Source organism: Phyllobates terribilis, unplaced genomic scaffold, assembly GCF_046119375.1.
Source record: "Phyllobates terribilis strain yellow unplaced genomic scaffold, ASM4611937v1 Scaffold_2__4_contigs__length_985480577, whole genome shotgun sequence".
NCBI classification, from domain to species: Eukaryota; Metazoa; Chordata; class Amphibia; order Anura; family Dendrobatidae; genus Phyllobates; species Phyllobates terribilis.
In genome coordinates, this window is record NW_027362762.1 from 420,113,888 (window position 1) to 420,135,362 (window position 21,475).

Consider the following 21,475-nt stretch of genomic DNA (forward strand, 5'->3'; position numbering starts at 1 on the left):
GATCCTCAGACCCCTTGTGAGACCATATGCTGGTGCGGTTGGCCCTGGGTTCCTCCTAATGCAGGACAATGCCAGACCTGATGTGGCTGGAGTGTGTGGCATTGTAGGGAGGTCATACAGGCACGTGGAGGCCACACACAATACTGAGCCTCATTTTGGCTTGTTGTAGGGACATTACATCAAAGTTGGATGAGCCTGTAGTGCGTTTTTCCACTTTAATTTTGGGGGTGACTCCAAATCCAGGCCTCCATTGGTTAATAAATTTAATTTCCATTGATGATTTTTGTGTGATTTTGTTGTCAGCACATTCAACTTTCTACAGAACAAGGTATTCAATGAGAATATTTCATTCATTCAGATCTAGGATGTGTTAATTGAGTGCTCCCTTTATTTTTTTGAGCAGTATATACTGTATACAGTGCTGGCCAAAAGTATTGGCACCCCTGCAATTCTGTCAGATAATACTCAGTTTCTTCCTGAAAATGATCGCAAATTCTTTGGAATTATTCTCTTCATTTAATTTGCTTGCAAGGAAAAAACACAAAAGAGAATGAAGCAAAAATCAAATCATTGATCATTTCACACAAAACGCCAAAAAAGGGCCGGACAAAAGTATTGGCACCCTCAGCCTAATACTTGGTTGCACAACCTTTAGCCAAAATAACTGCGAACAACCGCTTCTGGTAACCATCAGTGAGTTTCTTACAATGCTCTGCTGGAATTGTAGACCATTCTTCTTTGGCAAACTGCTCCAGGTCCCTGAAATTTGAAGGGTGCCTTCTCCAAACTGCCATTTTGAGATCTCTCCACAGGTGTTCTATGGGATTCAGGTCTGAACTCATTGCTGGCCACCTTAGAAGTCTCCAGTGCTTTCTCTAAAACCATTTTATAGTGCTTTTGGAAGTGTGTTTTGGGTCATTGTCCTGCTGGAAGACCCATGACCTCTGAGGGAGACCCAGCTTTCTCACACTGGGCCCTACATTATGCTGCAAAATTTGTTGGTAGTCTTCAGACTTCATAATGCCAGGCACACTGTCAAGCAGTCCAGTGCCAGAGGCAGCAAAGCAACCCAAAAACATCAGGGAACCTCCACCATGTTTGACTGTAGGGACCGTGTTCTTTTCTTTGAATGCCTCTTTTTTTTTCCTGTACACTCTATGTTGATGCTTTTTCCCAAAAAGCTCTACTTTTGACTCATCTGACCAGAGAACATTCTTCCAAAACGTTTTAGGCTTTCTCAGGTAAGGTTTGGCAAACTCCAGCCTGGCTTTTTTATGTCTCGGGGTAAGAAGTGGGGTCTTCCTGGGTATCCTACCATACAGTCCCTTTTCATTCAGACGCCGACGGATAGTACGGGTTGACACTGTTGTACCCTCGGACTGCAGGGCAGCTTGAACTTGTTTGGATGTTAGTCGAGGTTCTTTATCCACCATCCGCACAATCTTGCGTTGAAATCTCTCGTCAATTTTTCCTTTCCGTCCACATCTAGGGAGATTAGCCACAGTGCCATGGGCTTTAAACTTCTTGATGACACTGCGCACGGAAGACACAGGAACATTCAGGTCTTTGGAGATGGACTTGTAGCCTTGAGATTGCTCATGCTTCCTCACAATTTGGTTTCTCAAGTCCTCAGATAGTTCTTTGGTCTTCTTTCCTTTCTCCATGCTCAATGTGGTACACACAAGGACACAGGACAGAGGTTGAGTCACTTTTAATCCATGTTAACTGGCTGCAAGTGTGATTTAGTTATTGCCAACACCTGTTAGGTGCCACAGGTAAGTTATAGGTGCTGTTAATTACACGAATTAGAGAAGCATCACATGATTTTTCAAAGGGTGCCAATGCTTTTGTCCACCCCCTTTTTTAGGTTTGGTGTGGAATTATATCCAATTTGGCTTTAGGACAATTCTTTTTGTGTTTTTTTCATTGAAGACAAATTAAATGAAGATAATAATACCAAAGAATTTGTGATTGCAATCATTTTCAGGAAGAAACTGAGTATTATCTGACAGAATTGCAGGGGTGCCAATACTTTTGGCCAGCACTGTATATATACATATATATATATATATATGTATATATCTATCACATTTTCTTATATTGATAATCTTTCACATACACTGACACACTTTTCTCGCATGTGTGTATATATGTGTCTACTTGTTTCTTTGTATACACATGTACAGTATATGCACCCTATTTATTTGCAGTGATTATGTATCACTTGTTCTTTCTTTTTCTTTTTTTTATATTTTTTATTTAACTTTTTATTTGTTTTGACACTTTTGTCCAATATACATATTGTCTCTTTACTTTTCATGCACACCCATACACATTTTTTACATACTGACACAATATATTATATTTAGTGTTGAGCGAGTATGTTCTGTTCCAAGCATGCTCGGGCCGAGCTCCGAGTATTTATAGCTGCTCGGTGATATGGTTGAATCGCTCCCGTGTGCATGATTTGCAACTGTTTGACAGCTTTATTACATGTGAGGAATGTGTAAGAAATAGACATTCCTCACATGTAATAAAACTGTCAAACAGTCGCAAATCATGCACAGGGAGCGATTCAAGCATATCACCGAGCAGCTGTAAATACTCGGAGCTCGGCCAGAGCATACTCGGCAAAAAGGTTAATAGAAGATACTCGCTCAACACTAATTATATTCCATCACATCCACACATCCATATATATTTCTGTACATGTATTCTTCTGGATTAACTTTGTATTTAGATGTTTCACTTTTATGGCCTAAACAACAGTGAACATCACTAACAGTGATAAATAGAGATTCGGTTCCTGGTTCTGGCTGCTTTCCGTAAATAACTTTATCCTCATTTCACATATGAAGAAAATCTATTATTATTATTAGTGATGAGCGAGTATGTTCTGTTAACCCTTTCGCCGAGTATATATTACAGCTGCTCGGTGATATGGTTGAATTACTCGGAGCTCGGCCCGAGCATACTCGGAACAGAACATACTCGCTCAACACTAATTATTATACAGTTATATGAAAAAGTTTGGGCACCCCTATTAATCTTAAGCTTAATGTTTTATAAAAATTGGTGTTTTTGCAACAGCTATTTCAGTTTGATATATGTAATAATTGTTGGACACAGTAATGTTTCTGCCTTGAAATGAGGTTTATTGTACTAACAGAAAATGTGCAATCTGCATTCAAACAAAATTTGACAGGTGCATAAGTATGGGCACCTCACCAGAAAAGTGACATTAATATTTAGTAGATCCTCCTTTTGCAAAAATAACAGCCTCTAGTCGCTTCCTGTAGCTTTTAATGAGTTCCTGGATCCTGGATGAAGGTATTTTTGACCATTCCTCTTTACAAAACAATTCCAGTTCAGTTAAGTTTGATGGTCGCCGAGCATGGACAGCCCTCTTCAAATGATCCCACAGATGTTCAATGATATTCAGGTCTGGGGACTGTGATGGCCATTCCAGAACATTGAAATAGTTCCTCTGCATGAATGCCTGAGTAGATTTGGAGCGGTGTTTTGGATCATTGTCTTGCTGAAAGATCCATCCCCTGCGTAACTTCAACTTTGTCACTGATTCTTGAACATTATTGTCAAGAATCTGCTGATACCGAGTGGAATCCATGTGTCCCTCAACTTTAACAAGATTCCCGGTGCCGGCATTGGCCACACAGCCCCAAAGCATGATGGAACCTCCACCAAATTTTTCTGTGGGTAGCAAGTGTTTTTCTTGGAATGCTGTGTTTTTTTGCCATGCATATGCCTTTTTGTATGACCAAACAATTCAATCTTGGTTTCATCAGTCCACAGGAACCTTCTTCCAAAAAGAAATTGGCTTCTCCAAATGTGCTTTTGCATACCTCAGCCGACTCTGTTTGTGGCGTGCTTGCAGAAACGGCTTCTTTCGCATCACTCTCCCATACAGCTTCTCCTTGTGCAAAGTGCGTTGTATAGTTGACCGATGCACAGTGACACCATCTGCAGCAAGTTGATGCTGCAGCTCTCTGGAGGTGGTCTGAGGATTGTCCTTGACTGATCTCACCATTCTTCTTCTCTGCCTTTCTGATGTTTTTCTTGGCCTGCCACTTCTGGATTTAACAAGAACTGTCCCTGTGTTCTTCCATTTCCTTACTATGTTCCTCACAGTGGAAACTGACAGGTTAAATCTCTGAGACAGCTTTTTCTATCCTTCCCCTGAACAACTATGTTGAATAATCTTTGTTTTCAGATCATTTGACAGTTGTTTTGAGGAGCCCATGATGCTACTCTTCAGAGGAGATTCAAACAGGAGAACAACTTGCAAGTGGCCTCTTTAAGTAGCTTTTCTCATGATTGCATACACCTGGCTATGAAGTTCAAAGCTCAATGAGGTTACAGAACCAAAAAAAGTGCTTTAGTAAGTCAGTAAAAAGTAGGTAGGAGTATTTAAAACAAGAAAATGATAAGGGTGCCCGTACTTATGCACCTGTCAAATTTTGTTTGAATGCAGATTGCACATTTTCTGTTAGTACAATAAACCTCATTTCAAGGCTGAAACATTACTGTGTCCAACAGTTATTACATATATCAAACTGAAATAGCTGTTGCAAAAACACCAATTTTTATAAAACATTAAGCTTAAGATTAATAGGGGTGCCCAAACTTTTTCATATAACTGTATATTATATCTCTATGTTCTATTTTTGGACATATGAAGACTAAAAACAACTATTATATCTGTATACCCCTCTCAGTACGTACTGTCTATGGATGCATCTTTTATCCCTTTGTACCTATATGCTTCCTTTTACGCCTAATCCTTAGATGTCCGTTCCTAGGATATGCTGGTTTCTGAGTCACGATCACATGATCGCTGTTTCAACATTTCAAATTGGCTTCAATGTGCGAATGCGCGCAATGCTTTTATCTAATTAATGCACTATATCATAAGTATATGTACACAAAACATCTCCAAATAATACTAGTAGGATAACACTTCCAGAGACAATAGGTCCCTGTACATGAAGGTACTGACACTAAGATAATTAAAACATAAACTTTATTAATATTTCAAAATATATAAAATAAGATTAAAAATCAAGCATACAGGTATCCCTGTAGCCCCTTGTAGCTAAGGGGCTTTTGAAAAAGCTAAGGCGAAACGGCGTCATCAGGGTGGTAGCACAAGCACACACAGGTCATCACTAGTGCAATCGTAAGTCATATTATAGAACATTCTAATTGACCTTTTCATGTCTCTCATATGTATTTAGTGGGTATAATCGTTGTTTTACCCTATTGGAGATTTTGACAATCAAAAAGCTCTTGCACTTTATATTTTACTCCAGGACTACAATGGTTACTAGAAACCCTTTCTGAAAACACCCTCATAATTTATTTTGACACTATAAACTTTGTAATGCTGCATATAGAAATGGTTATACCAATCCAAGCACTATGCACTTTATGATTCTGTGATTTCTATATATGTGCCATTAAACATTAAACTTGTAGTGACGTTTGGAGACATTTGTACATTATTTCAGACCTGCTAAGCCTGTTAGTTACAAACGGAGATACCTGTATGATTGATTTTTAATCTTATTTTATATATTATGAAGTATTAATAAAGTTTATATTTTAATTATCTTAGTGTCAGTACCTTAATGTACAGGGATCTATTATCTCTGGAAGTGTTATCCTATTAATGCTTTTATCTAGCTGAATCCTAACAAGGGTTCCTAGGGGGTACGGCGAGTGCAGGAAGACACCCGTACCCTCCGCATCTGTCAGAAGACAGAGGGATCGTAGGCCGGAGGAAGGGGACCGGCCCCTGGCCCAGTCGTGTACTTCAAGTCCCGGCTGGAAAAACCGGAGGCTCCTGGCTTATATAGTCAGTTGCCGAAGCCTCATTCTAGTCCCAGTGAGGGTCAAGCAGGTCTGTGAACTCCGACGGACAGGAGGGACTTCAGAGTACCCGAGCAGGATTGAGAGTGGGAAGCGCAGGGCAAGAGGGAAAAAGACCCAGCGTGAAGATGGTCTAGATAGGAAGACGCGAAAGTGGGGTTCTGCCAGGTACCCCTGATCTACCTGAGGAAGTGCTGAACCCCTGCCTGGTGAACGCAGCGTGACGTGAGAGGCTGATACCTGTACAGTGCACCAGAGGAACTGCAATAAGAACTGTGAGTAAAGACTCGGATGACAGCACCGCACTGCCTCCGTCCATTCTTTATCTGCGCCACCTTTCCCTCACTGCACTACAACGCCCAGCGCAACCACCATTTTCCTACACTGCCCTGGAGCTTGCTCTACCTGTGGAGAGCCACACAACCCCTGCTGCCGTAACACCAGCTCCGGAGGACTGCTCCGTAGCGGCAACTCCTTTTGGCCGCAATCCACAGGTGGCGTCACGAACACTTAAATCCCCCATACCTATTCCCCTTTTGATTGAATGCCCTGGGTCACGGACCGGGCCAGCCACCGTGATATTCCCCCGGCAACCAGAGGCCCGGCTGCCAAGTACCCCAAGGCCCCTGGGGCGCGTCAACCAACTTGTCAAGCACTTTTCCAAGTGATGCTCAAAATTGCTTGGAAAACTGCTTGAAAAAACGCATGCGAAAACGCATATAAAAGCGCTGAAAAAACGCTTATCTCTGGCAGAAAAAATGCATATAAATCTGCATGCGTTTTTTTCTGCCAGAGAGAGGCAAAAACGCTCTGCATCAAATCTGCTACATGGGCACATATCCTTAGACCCAAGTTCTGCGGCTGGCCCTGACATTGAGTGCCTCATATACACATGCACGCACAACTCAGCTGAACATGCTAAAATACATCTGCCAAATCACTATTTACTTAAATATCTGTTATCATCGTCAGGTGGGCAGATGGGTCCATTTAATAACATTCTTAATAGGTCAACATGGATATATTGTACTGAATTTACTAAGTATGGAGCTTCTTTTGACAGTCAAAGTGGAGGAGTGCTTGTGATTTTCGGTAAAGTTTTTAAAAGATGTATAGGTTGAACTATATAACAGGTAAAAAATGTACACTAAATTTGCACCAGTTTCATTTACTTTACTTAATAAATGTGACCCAAACTATCTCACTCCCTAATTTGGTTGAGTTAAGAGAAAAAATTTTGTAAAATTTGTCAGTCATCATTTATCGCCTTTTTTTAGTTTAGTCCAATATGATTTGTATGATCATTGCATTTAATTGAGAAATATGTTTCGCTTATATAACTAGGGCATGGCAGTGTCATTTAACTTAAAGATCCTTTCATGTTTTAAAAAAAAACAACTTGTACGTCGACCCATACACAGCACATTCCTGAAAGATCTTGAATGCTCCGGCAATACTGAAAGCAGAATACACTGGAGAATGTAATGCCTTCTGTCTATATGTGTCCTATATAGTCTCCATGATTGCATAATGTCTTAGTACCTACAGTTACTGATGAGCTGTCAGTATTTTATTGTGAACATTCTTATTCTTTCTAACAGCATTTTCAATATAGCGCATTATTAAGCTTTCAAGTTTTTTTTAAGACTTCAAATCTACTTAGATGTAATTCTCTAAAGTCTCCATATGGATTTAGAAGCCGGCTTGTATTATGCCCAGCAGGCTTATTTTAGCCAAGATTTGTTTTTCTAGGTAAACCTCAAATCCACTCCACATAAAGATAAAGCTTCATTTAAACAGCTTGTTAGAGTTTGTGAGTTTGCTTATTAGACCTTGTTAATATCATTTGTCACTCTCCCTTTTTTTGTTTTTTTTTGCCTACCAATCTGATGTTACATTTTTTTGTAGCATGTATTATATAAAAGGTAATTTTACTGGTCTTAAAGAGGTGGTCTGAAGGCAAAGTCATTTTGCTCCTAACTCCCTATCTATTTGATTCTGTAATCCAAGCTATTTTCTAATATACTTGCTTTAAAAATTCACCACCATTCCCTACCTACACTATCTAACAGCTATTGTATTTTCCCCTACTTCCTGTGTGATGATGTGGCACCCCAGGGGTCTGGTTGCCACAGTGGTAGAAATACCATGTCTGAGAGCGAGCATGGGTTTTCCGGGTCAGGAGCTACATTGCAGCCACACCTCCTGCCCCAATCCAGAGAGGGGAGGAACCTGCCCCTTATAAACTGGATCTGGGGCGGGGTTAGTTGAGTCCAGTCTAGTTCCAGAGAAGGGACAGAGCAGCTGCTAGGAGCTCTGTAGGAGCCAGGAGCTGAAGACCAGGAACTGGAGCAGAGCTCGTCCTGGCAGAAAGACGCAGAGAACCGGATACTGGAGTTCAAGGCTGTGAGGATTTCTACACCCAGCAGCAGAAATCACCTGGCAGGGGATTTCAGGTCCTCTGGCCATAGAAAGCCCGGAGGCTCAGTCACACGCAAGGGACCAGCACCGCCATCGAGGAGCGGAAGAAACCAAAGGCCCCAAGTTACCAGCCATACGGGTGAGCACCACACGGTACACTCAGGGACGTGGGCTACTACATGACTACAGCAGGGTAGCCAGGAAGAGTGCAGTCAGACGGGAAGGCCTGTATCTCCACCTGGCCAGGGGGACTCTTGTTCGCTCACAGACTGACCAGGCTCCTAATGTTAGCCAGTACTCCCATCAGGGCCTTCTTCATTACCAACAGTAAAGTCCCTGAACTGCACGGCACGGACTCTGAGTCATTTCTGCTGCGCCTGTGCACCACAACTCTCACCATCTATAGACACTGCCCTGAGGCTATACTCCTCCCGTGGGGAGTTATACTACCCTCTGCTGCGCACACAACATCGGCCTCAGCGGTCTGCCCTGCAGCGGCGGTTCTCAGTGACCGCAATCCAAGGGTGGCGTAGTCGGACATTTAAACATCATAAAAACCACAGAAATAGACTGCCACTGGTTTGACCACCCTGAGCCACGGGACCGGGTCGCCGCCACGGAGACTACAACCCCCAGCATTACACAGAGACCCGGCTCCGGGTATTCCCCTACACACACGGCCCAGTGGGCGCGTCAACTTTGGCGTAGTCAGCAGGATTTCGTGCCCGCAACCACCGGGTACTGCGTGCCTGAATGAAAGACTATGCTATTACCGTGGTGAAGTTTCCCGCCATCCGCAGCCATTTTCCCGCCATCCGCCGCCATTTTCCCGCCATTGGGCGCCATTTCTGGGACGCCGTGCGGGAAGAAGAGGGGCGTGGATGCCAAAAGCATGCGAGAGCTGAAGCCCCGCCTTACGCACTGAAGCTGCGCAAGGTCCTGGAAGGAGCCGAGCGGACGTCGACATCATCAGCGCGCGACACAAGGTCCTCGACCCCGACGATCGCCTGCAGAGCCGCGGCCTACAGAGAAGAAGCAACGGAAGGTAGGCCACGGTTAACTAGGGGGGGGGGAGGAAGACACCAGGAATGGAGGGAGCGCCCACCTCCAGTGCGGCTGGTGCCGCATTGATGCTGTTCACGATGCCGTATATCCCCGGAGCGGCGTGGTTACCCTGAGCGACTTTAAAGAAAGACTGTATAGCCTCTTCAAAGTATACCCCCTGTCCGAGGAACAAAAAGTGAGCATCCTGACAAGCCAGTTAATCGGGGCAGCCCAAAGAGAAGTGAAGTCCTGGTCAGCCAGGGAAAAAGGGACTGTAAAGGAAATACTGGCCCGTCTAAAGGACACTTTTGACACCCGCACCTCAGCAGAGATAAAACTAAAATTCTATGGATGTAAACAGCGGGCACAAGACAGTATACGGGACTATGCTTTGAATTTGCAGGAGGCCCTGAGAGCCATTAAGCAAGCAGACTGAACAGTTCATTGAGGGTCTACAGTCCAGCACCCACCAAACCCAGCTGCGTGTAATGGCCTTGCAGAACCCTGATTTGGACTTTGCACAGTTCAAAGACAGGGCCATCCAGGTGCTCCGAGAACCGGCACCAGGTGGCGCTGTAACCCATAGGCGCCCTGCTATCACCTATCACCAGGAGGCGGCGCCCTTGTCTGCAGAGCCTGTGGGAGCTGATGCACAGGCTTTGAACAAAGACCCGGCTGCAGACCTGCACCATCAGGTCCAAGAGCTGACTAAAAGCGTTGCCGCGCTAACCAGAACTTTACAGTCTTTACAGGTGTCTTCCCCAGGAAAGATGCAGCTAGCTTCCAGTCCAGAGGACATCCCTTGGAGTCGACAGAGAAGGATCCCATTGTCCAGAGGAAGGACCGGCGACCGCTACAACCAGGACGGACAACCCATCTGCCGCCGCTGCAATCAACCAGGACATATGGCAAGGTACTGTCATTTAAACGGGCCCAACCTGGGGCAGAGAGCCAACCCCCAGGCATAAGATCATCAGGCCCATCGAGCTGGCGTGATAAGTACGTAGGGGGACGACCGGTCTTGCCTGTGGTGATGGATGGCATTCCTATGAGTGCACTACTGGACACCGGGTCACAGGTAGCCACCATCCCCTATGTGCTCTTTAAGCGGTACTGGAATGACTCAGATATCACCCGCTACCCAGATGACGATTTGAGCATTATCGCCAGCAATGGTCAGCCCGTACTGCAGGTGGGATTCAAGGAGGTGACCATAAAAATTGGTAAAGTTGAACTGCCAGCGCAAGGACTGATTATTGTGGACATTGACCGTCGTGAAAGCCGCCCTAAAATAACCTTGGGTACTAATGTTATTGAAAATTGCCTTCCAGAGATAATTCTCATATTACAGCAGGTTGCGGTGAACGCCAGCTCCAGCCAGCAGTGTATCCTACAAAAAGAGATCAGAGCCCTGATGAAAAGGCAACAGGTAGAACTGTCTGGTGGTGAGATTGGTAGCATTAGGATGAGTGACCCGTTCCCTATCGCCATGCCTCCAAAAAGTGAGATGATGATCTGGTGCCGGACTGCAATCGGGTTAAGAGGGAGGGACTACCAAGCCATGGTAGAACCCGTCTACTCAGTAGGCCCACCATTTTGACAGCACAGGGGGTGGTCGATGTACGCCATGGGAGGGTGCCCGTCCGCATCCTAAACATTGGGGAAAGAGAAGTATGCTTGCCCCGGTATTCCACTCTAGCCAAATTGTTCACTGTTAACCAAAACTCTGTAAAGGCCGTGGAACCCTTGCCTCCATCTCAACCAGAGGAGGGTAACGGTTCCAAGAAACAAATGGAGGACTGGTGTCAGAAACTGCATGTGGGCACCGACTCCACTCCCTCACACCACAAACGGAGTCTACCGGGTGGTTCAGGAGTACGAAATAGTTTTTAGCAAACACCCGCTAGACTTTGGGCAAGTAAAGGGGGTAGAACACCACATCCCCACAGGAGACCATCCACCCATAAAGGAAAGATACCGACCAGTACCCCCTGCACACTATCAGAATGCCAAGGGAATGTTACGAGAAATGAAGGAGGCTGGGGTAATTAGGGACAGATGTAGCCCCTGGGCAGCTCCACTAGTTCTTGTGAAAAAGAAAGATGGCACCATGAGAATGTGTGTAGAATATAGGAAGGTCAACCATATCACACACAAAGATGCGTACCCATTACCTAGAATAGAAGAGTCCTTAGCTGCATTAAAAACTGCTAACTTCTTTTCTACTTTGGATCTTACTAGCGGGTACTGGCAGGTTCCTGTAGCAGAGGCAGACAAGGAGAAGACCGCGTTCACCACCCCGATGGGTCTCAGCGAATTCAACTGTATGCCGTTCGGGCTCTGCAACGCACCAGGAACCTTCCAGCGGTTGATGGAGTGCTGCCCGGGGCACAGGAATTTCGATACGGTCCTACTATACCTGCACGATGTCATCGTGTATTCCAAAACATACGAGGACCATCTGAAGCACCTAGCAGAGGTGTTTGACGCCCTGGCAGGCTATGGCCTAAAGGTGAAACCCTCCAAGTGTCATCTACTGAAGCCAAAGGTACAGTACCTGGGACACGTGGTGAGTGCTGACGGAGTAGCTCCAGACCCTGATAAGATCACAGTGATTAAGGACTGGCCAAGACCCTCCAGCATAAAGGAAGTGCGGCAGTTCCTTGGGTTGGTAGGCTACTACCGAAGATTCATCTCCGGGTTCACCAAAATGGCAGCTCCTATGCAGGACCTCCTGATAGGCCAGTCCAGGAAGGCCAAAAACCAGAAGCCGCCCTTCAAATGGGACAAGCTGGAGGATGAGTCTTTCCACCAGCTGAAGATGGCCCTCACGGGGGATGAAGTCCTGGCGTACCCTGATTACGGCCAGCCTTTTATTCTCCACACAGACGCGAGCAACATCAGGCTAGGGGCGGTGCTGTCCCAGATCAAACAGGGCAGAGAACGGGTAATCGCTTATGCCAGCAGGAAGCTCCGGCCCACAGAAAGGAATCTTGAAACTTACAGCTCCTTCAAGCTAGAGTTCCTCGCGGTGGTATGGGCAGTGACAAAGCACTTTAAACATTACCTTGCCTCTTCCAAGTTCACCGTGTACATGGACAACAACCCTTTGACACACCTGGACACTGCAAAACTTGGTGCCCTGGAACAGAGATGGATGGCCCGCCTATCCAACTATGAGTTCACCATCAAATACCGGGCGGGACGCACAAATGCCAACGCAGACGCCCTGTCCAGGATGCCAAACTTGCCGGACGGAGGGGAAGATCCAGAAGAACTGGAAGAGATTGAACTTCCTGCGTTCCACTGTCATGGGATCACCCAGTATTCCCACTGTGTAAGGGACAGGTGCTCTGCCACGTTCAATCCCTTACCCCACCACAGCTGGGCGGAGACGCAAGACAGTGACCCAGCCGTCCACCTGGTAAAAGAGATGCTGACACAGGCTGATGCCCGCCTTGACCAAGACGCTCCGGAAGAAACTAAACAGCTCTGGAAGGAGAAGAGTAAGCTGTTTCTCTACAAGGGGAAGCTGTGCCAGAGAATTGTCAACTCCCGGACACATGAGCTGACCTGGCAGGTAGTGGTCCCGAGACGAGACGCGGCTATGGTCCTGGAGGCATACCACGACGGAGCAGGGCACTTTGGATGGAAGAAGTTGGAGTTCCTGTTTCGTGAACGGTCCTTCTGGGTAGGCATGAGAGGGGCCATTGAGAGATGGTGCAGAGACTGTGGCCCGTGCAACCTAAGAAGAAATGACCGTGCCAGCCAGAAGACTCCCCTGCAGGCCATCATCACGAAGCAGCCACTAGAACTGGTAGCCCTGGACCATGTGAAGCTGGCTCCAAGTAGGTCTGGGTACGTCTACGCCCTCACCATCGTAGACCACTACTCCCGGTTCCTGGTGGTGGTCCCTGTCAAGGACTTAACAGCTCATACAGCAGCTAGAGCCTTCCAGCAGCACTGCTGCCATCCACACGGGTATCCGGAGCAAGTGTTGACTGACCAAGGTCCAGCCTTCGAAGCGGAGGTCTTCCAGGAGTTCTGCAACCTCTATGGCTGCAAGAAGATAAGGACAACGCCCTATCACCCCCAAACCAACGGATTATGCGAGAAGATGAACAAGGTGGTGATAGACTTGCCGAAAACGTTGCCCCTGGAAGAACGCAGTCTGTAGCCTGAAAAACTGCCTGATCTGGTGGACTTGTATAACCACATCCCGGTAAATTCCACCAACTGCACCCCGGCTTATCTAATGAGAGCAAGACCAGGTAAGCTGCCTATTGACCTGGATATGGGAGTCCTGACACCTGAGGACACCTCGCCAGAGGCAGACTGGGATACAGAACGGCAGCAGCAGTACCGGAAAGTGCAGGAGACTGTTGAGAGAAGTCTGTCTCAAGCAAGAGAAAGGCACGAGAGGACTTACAACCAGCATGCTCCCACTGCTCCCCTGGCACCTGGAGAGCAGGTCTTGAAGAGGAAAAGGTGGCTCCATAAGTTGGATGACCAGTGGGAGAAGGAACCGTACACAATACTGCCATCAAGCCATGAAAATCCAAAAGTATGCATTATCAGTAAGGATGGAGGAGAGACCACAGCCACTGTCTCCAGGGACCACCTGAAGAAGTGTCCCGAGCAACTGCAAAGCACTGATGAAGACCAAGATAGCCCTCAACCCGCAGAGGAAAGTGAAGAAATGGTCAGTACAGTACTCGGAGAATTTCCCCGGTCCTGGACACAAATTAACAACGCTATTGTGATACCCGTCCTTACCTTTCTCCAGCCAGCACCTCAAGGGCCTACAGAGGAGCAAGTAGAGTTGGGAGAGCAACCGGCCCCGGAGGCAGAAGATTCCATACCAGCAGCCCAGGAGAATCAACCCTCTGCTAGTAGTGAGCCTGCCGTGCCCGTGGTAAGCCAAAGAGTACGCAGAAAGCTGCCCAGCCTACCCGTAACATCTCCAAATACCTGAAGTGCAGACACTAGTGAACCCACTACACAAGGGGTAGAAACAGAGGACCCAGAAAGAACACCACCAGATAGTGTGTTACGTAGGTCCACCAGGAGCACTAGAGGTCAGATGCCCGCTCGCTGGAGAATCTAAATGTGATATAAATACCTGTAAATTGCAAATGTTAAAATGTTTGTTGCCTGCATACTAATTATGTTTTTCTAGTTACCCGACAGGGTTCATGGACTGACAGGTTATGGACAATGAATAACCGGAACTGTACCGTGTATATAGTTGCACCTGTAAAGTGCCCCTTTTTGTCCCAGACCACAGAACAAAAACCCGTGGAGGTGGCTGAAGACGTGGTCCAACGCCAGATCATCGATGCCCTGTAGCCACCCCAGAGCCTACGTGGAGGGTTTGGGACGGGTCCCTCAAAATGCATCTTGGGTGACATAGACACCTGGTTACGGAAGCACCGTGACCTATAGAGACTAAAACTTCTTGTACATATGTTGTTGTGTTATTGCTTATACCATGTTATGTATATTTTCATAAAATGTGTTTAGTCCCGGAGTACTAAAATTCACTAGGGGGGAATGTGGCACCCCAGGGGTCTGGTTGCCACAGTGGTAGAAATACCATGTCTGAGAGCGAGCATGGGTTTTCCTGGTCAGGAGCAGCATTGCATGCCACACCTCCTGCCCCAGTGGAGGGAGGGGAGAAACCTGCCCTTTATAAACTGGATCTGGGGCGGGGTTAGTTGAGTCCAGTCTAGTTCCAGAGAAGGGAGCTCTGTAGGAGCCAGGAACTGAAGACCAGGGACTGGAGCAGAGCTCATCCTGGCAGAAAGACGCAGAGAACCGGACACTGGAGTCCGAGGCTGTAAGGATTTCTACACCCAGCAGCAGAAACCACCTGGCAGGGGATTTCAGGTCCTCTGGCCATAGAAAGCCTGGAGGCTCAGTCACACGCAAGGGACCAGCACTGCCATCGAGGAGCGGAAGGAACCAAAGGCCCCAAGTCACCAGCCATACGGGTGAGCACCACACGGTACACTCAGGGACGTGGGCTACTACACGACTACAGCAGGGTAGCCAAGAAGAGTGCAGTCAGACGGGAAGGCCTATATCTCCACCTGGCCAGGGGGACTCTTGTTCGCTCACAGACTGACCAGGCCTCTAATGTTAGCCAGTACTCCTGGCAGGGCCTTCTTCATTACCAACAGTAAAGTCCTTGAACTGCACTGCACGGACTCTGAGTCATTTCTGCTGCGCCCGTGCACCACAACCCTCATCATCTATAGACACTGCCCTGAGGCTATACTCCTCCCGTGGGGAGTTATACTACCCTCTGCTGCGCACACAACATTGGCCACAGCGGTCTGCCCTGCAGCGGCGGTTCCCAGTGACCGCAATCCACGGGTGGCGTAGTCGGACATTTAAACATCATAAAAACCACAGAAATAGACTGCCACTGGTTTGGCCACCCTGAGCCACGGGACCGGGTCCGGGTATTCCCCTATACACACAGCCCAGGGGGCGCGTCAATGACAATTCGTTTGAGTATCACTAGTGCATGCTGGGACAATAAAGTAAAGCATCATCAGGGATCTGAGGCTGCGGTCACTGTCACAGCCCTTTCTCCCTAACTGAACCAGTGACACTTGTTTCAGGAGTGCTGCTGTCCCTGCTGTCTCCCCTGTGTGTATTCTGTTGTTTGCTTAAATGAGTAGTAATAAGTGATGTCATGATGTCACTTGCGGGGTGGCACTACTCTCCTGCACCATTGGGTATAGTGACACTGCTCTGCTTATTACTATACATCTAAGCAGAAAACAGAGCACACACAGAGTAGACAGCAGACTGTGCACATAGCACAGGGGAGACAGCGCATGGGGGACAATACTGCCCCTGAAACAAACATCACTCATGACGCTTCATTTCAGGGAGGGGGCAGTGACTGTGGCAGTGACGGCGGCAGTGACTGCAGCCTCAGCCCCGAGCTCTGATGACGCTTCGTTTGAGTATCCCACCATGCACTGGGATACTCAAACAAATCATCATCACACAGGGAGTAGAGAAAAAAAATGCAATAGCTGTTAGGCTGTGTGCCCACTATGCGTTTTATAAGCGTTTCCGCAGCGGCAATTCCGCTGCAAAAAACGCTTAAAAAACGCTTGGTAGAAAGCCTGCCACATGCTGTGCACATGCTGTGGAAATTTCCGCTGCGGATTATCATTGCAGAAAAATCAGCAGCACTACCAATTATTTTGCATAAACGCGGCGTTTTCGCCGCCATTGACTTGCATTGGAACGCATGTCATTCGCATCACTGGATCTGTACATTCGGATTACATGCATATAAATGTGTGGATGGTACCCAGGTTTGTAGAAGAGGAGACTCTCCTCCAGACCCGGGTACCATAGTACCTGTAAAAAAAGAATAAAATAAATATTATGCTTACCTTCTGATGGCCCCCTGTGTCCTTGTCTCGGCTTGCCGGCAGTTCGCGGTAGACTAGAAGGACCTGCGGTGACGTCATTTACTCATGTGCCGGGTCACGCGACCGCTGACGTCAGCAGGTCCTTTAATTTACCGCGAGCTGCCGGCAAGCCAAGACAAGAACATCGGGGGCCATCAGAAGGTAAGTATAATATTTATTTTTTATTTTTTACCATTCTTTCGGTCACACTATATAAATCCATGCCGTTTGCATGGATTTATATAGTGTGACCAAGTTGTCAAGCACTTTCCAAGTGATGCTAAAATCACTTGGAAAGCGCTTGACAACCCGCATGCGGAAATGCATGTGGAAAACGCTTCACTTCCGCTTGTCCCTTTGCCTTCGGACCACCCCTTTATGGTTGAAATAATGTACTCTGGTGTAAAGAGGGGCACAGCCATTGCATACCATGAGCAAGGTGGTAGCAGATAAAACAGCAAGAAAGTGTCTAACATTTACTATGTTCCATACACTAAAATGCACACAGTAGTAAGTACAGTGCGTCAATTTGATAAAAAAAAAACGTGGGTGTACCAAAAATTCATACGTTTATTCCTAATACTTGGTGATTCATGGACTGTTCTGTCTTCTATTGTTACAACTTTGTTTTTCTCTGTTGCTTCATAATTACAACACCAGGTGAAAAACTGAATAATATACAGATATAGCATTTCTTAACTTGTAGCCGCAGCGAGCTGTGTGATTAATGTAGGGTGTCTATGATACATGCGTAAACGGCTACATATTTACTTTGTATGTGGGAAAGCTCAGCCATGCAAATAGCGCAGCATAGCATCAAATTTAAACAGAGTAGCATGTTATCTGTACAGACAGGTCTTGCTATATCTGCATGTGTGGCATTGTCCACAAATGATGGCTCCTACATTGTATCAGATTGTGTTATCACTGAACAGCACATTGATGAGGCACCAAAGAGCATAATTGTTCTCTGTAAATCATCTCCCCATAGTCCTGCAGAAGTACCTCCATTTCCAAAATAATCACATAAACGATATGTGAATTAAGAGCCGGTTGACAAATGTCGCTTTAATACAAGCTAAAGATTAGTACAAGATCTGCTAAAACACTTTCTTTTTAATGTATTTTATATCTAATGTTTTTATGTCAAAAGTAAACTTTTCATGTCACAGTATATTTCACAGCAAATGGTGGGACAGTTCCAAAGTATGATTGTCACAGTCTCCACACTTTCCTTGTCTGCTATGTTACTATTGTGTAGAGGCTGTCTGTCTGTTTTGGTTTTGCTGGGTTGTTTCTGCAATCATCTGTGTTCACTTCCCTTGATTAGTCTTCTACTTAAGCATGCTAGCACCTTCACCCAGTGTCAATTGTACACTTGCTGTTGCCTGTGTAGGACTGATCGCTCTGTGCTCTGTGCCTGACCCAGCCTGACTATTTTCCCTTACCTGGATTTTGACCATTTGCCTGCTATCGGACTTCTCTTTTGTCTACTCCCTTTGTACTGCGCCATCTTCCTGGACTCGACTTTGGATTGTTTGACCTATTTATCTAGTAAGTAGCACTTATATAATATTTCTTTCAGTAATATTAGTCTCTTCTCTCCTCTTCTGAGACTGTTATTTCTGTAGTGACTCGTGTCACAATGATCACACAAAATGTATCGTGACACTTAAGACAGACCACTAAAGGGTGAGGATACTACCTGGCAATATGTGAGCATCTGAAACACAGTTCAGTATACCAGCATCTAGGGTCACCTTGCCCATTTACTGTTCATGTGATGAAGCAGGAGAATGTGAAGAGATATTTGGGGTCATTCTAACAATAGTGTGGTACTGCTCTTCTTAAAGAAGTTGTCCAGTACTTATACATTGATGCCCTATCCACAGGATAGGGCATCAATGTCTGATCAGCCGAGGCCCGTCACCCCAACCGATCAGCTGGTGTCGGCGGCAGCCGCCAGCCGGAAATACTTACTTGCTGAGTTTGGCCGTCTAGTTGCAGTGGCCACCGCGGGGTACTACACATCCGGCCTCACATTGAATTGAATAGGTGGCAGATGTGTAGTGCCCCATGGCAGCCACTAAAACTAGACGGCCAAGCACAGCAAGCAAGCACTTCTGGCCAGCGGCCACCGCCATCAACACAGATAACAGCTGATTGGCAGGGGGTACCAGGTGCCAGGCCCCGGCCGATCAGATATTGATGCCCTATCCTAGGATAGGGCATCAATGTATAAGTAGTGAACAAACTCTTTAAGGCAGTAGCAATTTAGTACAAAGGATTGGAAAATGTAGTGCTGGATTGCAAGGTCACATTAGGGAAAGCAATTTGCTTCCTCCTGGGAAGTGTCCAACCAATTGCATAGGAACTGTGAATCCTGCCTGCACAACATGATTACACATAACCAAACTGGTAATAATAAAATTTACTCAGTTGTGTTTCTGGTTAATTTTTAATTTTTAAAGGGTTAAACAAGCACACTTGCTCATAACTACTCACCAGTCCAATTGGTCCTGTTGCTCCCTGCATGCTGTGTGGTCCTCCACACCCCCATCGTAACATATCTCCTGCTCTTAGTCGCTAGCCACGGTCTAGTGTGACCACCTGGCCAGAGATGCAGCGAGAGGGAAGTGTGGAAAACCAGACAGCAGGCAGAGTATGAAGAGCGTGATTTATTTTCCTTTTTAACCATTTGCCAGTCCTCTACTGTTCTACTGTTCAGCAAGATAACGGCCACAGCTGGCCACCATTTTACTGAATTCATGCAGATCAAATTAGTAAAAATCCATTATTCTTCAGTAAGAATTTTTGTAAAATTCTACTCAAATAAATTCACTCATCTCTGACATCTATTGTTGCTGAACTATTGTTCTCGTTATAACAAGGATCTGAAATTGTAGCTCTTCTGAGATTTATACAAGTTTTATGAAATGATCACACCCATGATCAAAAGAACAAAGTACCAATTCATTGTTAACAAACCTTTGCAAATTTGTAGTGTGCAAAGATGGAGTATAGTGAGTTTATATTTATTCGTACTCCCATGACAGCACCACGAGAGAGAGGATCCGCCCATCAAGGACAGGAAACCTACAGGTTAAAAAGGGCGGCACCTCTCTCCCGCCTCAGTTTAGGTTTCCTGTCCATGATGGGAGACCTCTCAGGTTACCTGCAGGATGAAGACTGTCTCCTGCCCCAGACGAAGTCGACAAGGTGTTTGGAATAATGTTTCCCACCCTGGATCGGTCCTGGATTTCTGGAGACGCCACGGCAGGGCTCATGGGGGCGCCTCCGTGTGTGTTGCGGCAGGCGCGACATCGCCTCACGGGAGGTAGATGTTCGCCATGTGTGGAGCCGCATGCGGGCGTCCTCCTCCCCACCCCACCCCCCCGCTAGGCAGTGCAGGAGTTCCGGGCCGGCGGGAAACGTGACAGGCGCGGCCCTTTGACGTATTTCCGATGCGTCGAAGACTCCACCGGAAGTGGGCGGGGCTCGTGCGCGCAACCCGAAAGTCGCGTGCGAGCATGAAGACGCCGGGAGTACAGGACGCGCGAGCTGCTGACAGCGGCGGTTAGCCCACCGGGGGGAGGGGGGTGGGGGTGTGACCTCCATCCTGAACCTCCGGGAAAAAAAAAAAAAAAAACACACAGGTACCAGGTATGGCCAGTATAAAAGATACCTGGCAACATACGGGGATGCTTCCCAGCCCATTGTGTTTACCTAAGTAAACATGGGAGATTCACAGGAGCAGCTATCACCTCAGCAAGAACAACTGCTGCAGGAGCAGAGCTCTGGGGAGCCCTCACAACTGGTGGTGCAGCAACGTTCCCGGTCTGGGTCCAATCGTTCGGCTAGAAAGTTCACCGCAAAAACAAGAAAAGAAGCTCCGGTTCGGCGTGATTCTCCGCCGGTTAAGATGGATTCTTCTGCTTCTACGGTACCAAATATTCCATGGGGTAAGTGGAATCTTCGTGAAAGTTCTACTAATTCTTCCTCCTTCTTCTCTATCTATAACTTTCTTTCAAAGCAAGAAATGTTCATTTAAAACTAAACATAAGGAATGTGCCTTATGCTGCAGCCCGCTCCCTGATGCATATGTTAAGAACTTATGCCAGCCTTGTATTGACAAGGTAGTGACGGAAGAAACCCCGGGGTTTTCCATGGGCCTAAAGTCTTTAATTAGAGAAGAAATGGGCAAGGCTCTGCAGGGGAAATCTGAGTCCAGTCATGTTCCTAGGGACCCTCAGCCGGGCTCAGATTCTGATGTTTCAGATGTTTCTTCTTCTTTCTCTTCCTCTGATGGCGAGTCGGTTAGACAGTGTTTTCCTCTGCAAGAGGTTGATGCCTTGGTGAAAGCTGTCCGGGCTACCATGAGCATTATGGACACGAGGCTGGAAAAATCTGTAGAGGATGTAATGTTTGGGGGATTAGGACAAAAGAAGAAAAGATGCTTCCCCGTGAATACGAGAGTCAAAGATCTCATTGACAGAGAGTGGCAAAAACCAGACAGGAAGGGCAGCGTTCATCCCTCTTTTAAAAGGAGGTATCCATTTGATGATGCCGCTTGTACCTCTTGGTCTAAGGCATCAAGGTTGGATGTGGCCATCGCTAAGGCATCAAAGAAGTCTTCTCTCTCATTTGACGACATGGGAGCATTAAGAAACCCCCCTGGACAG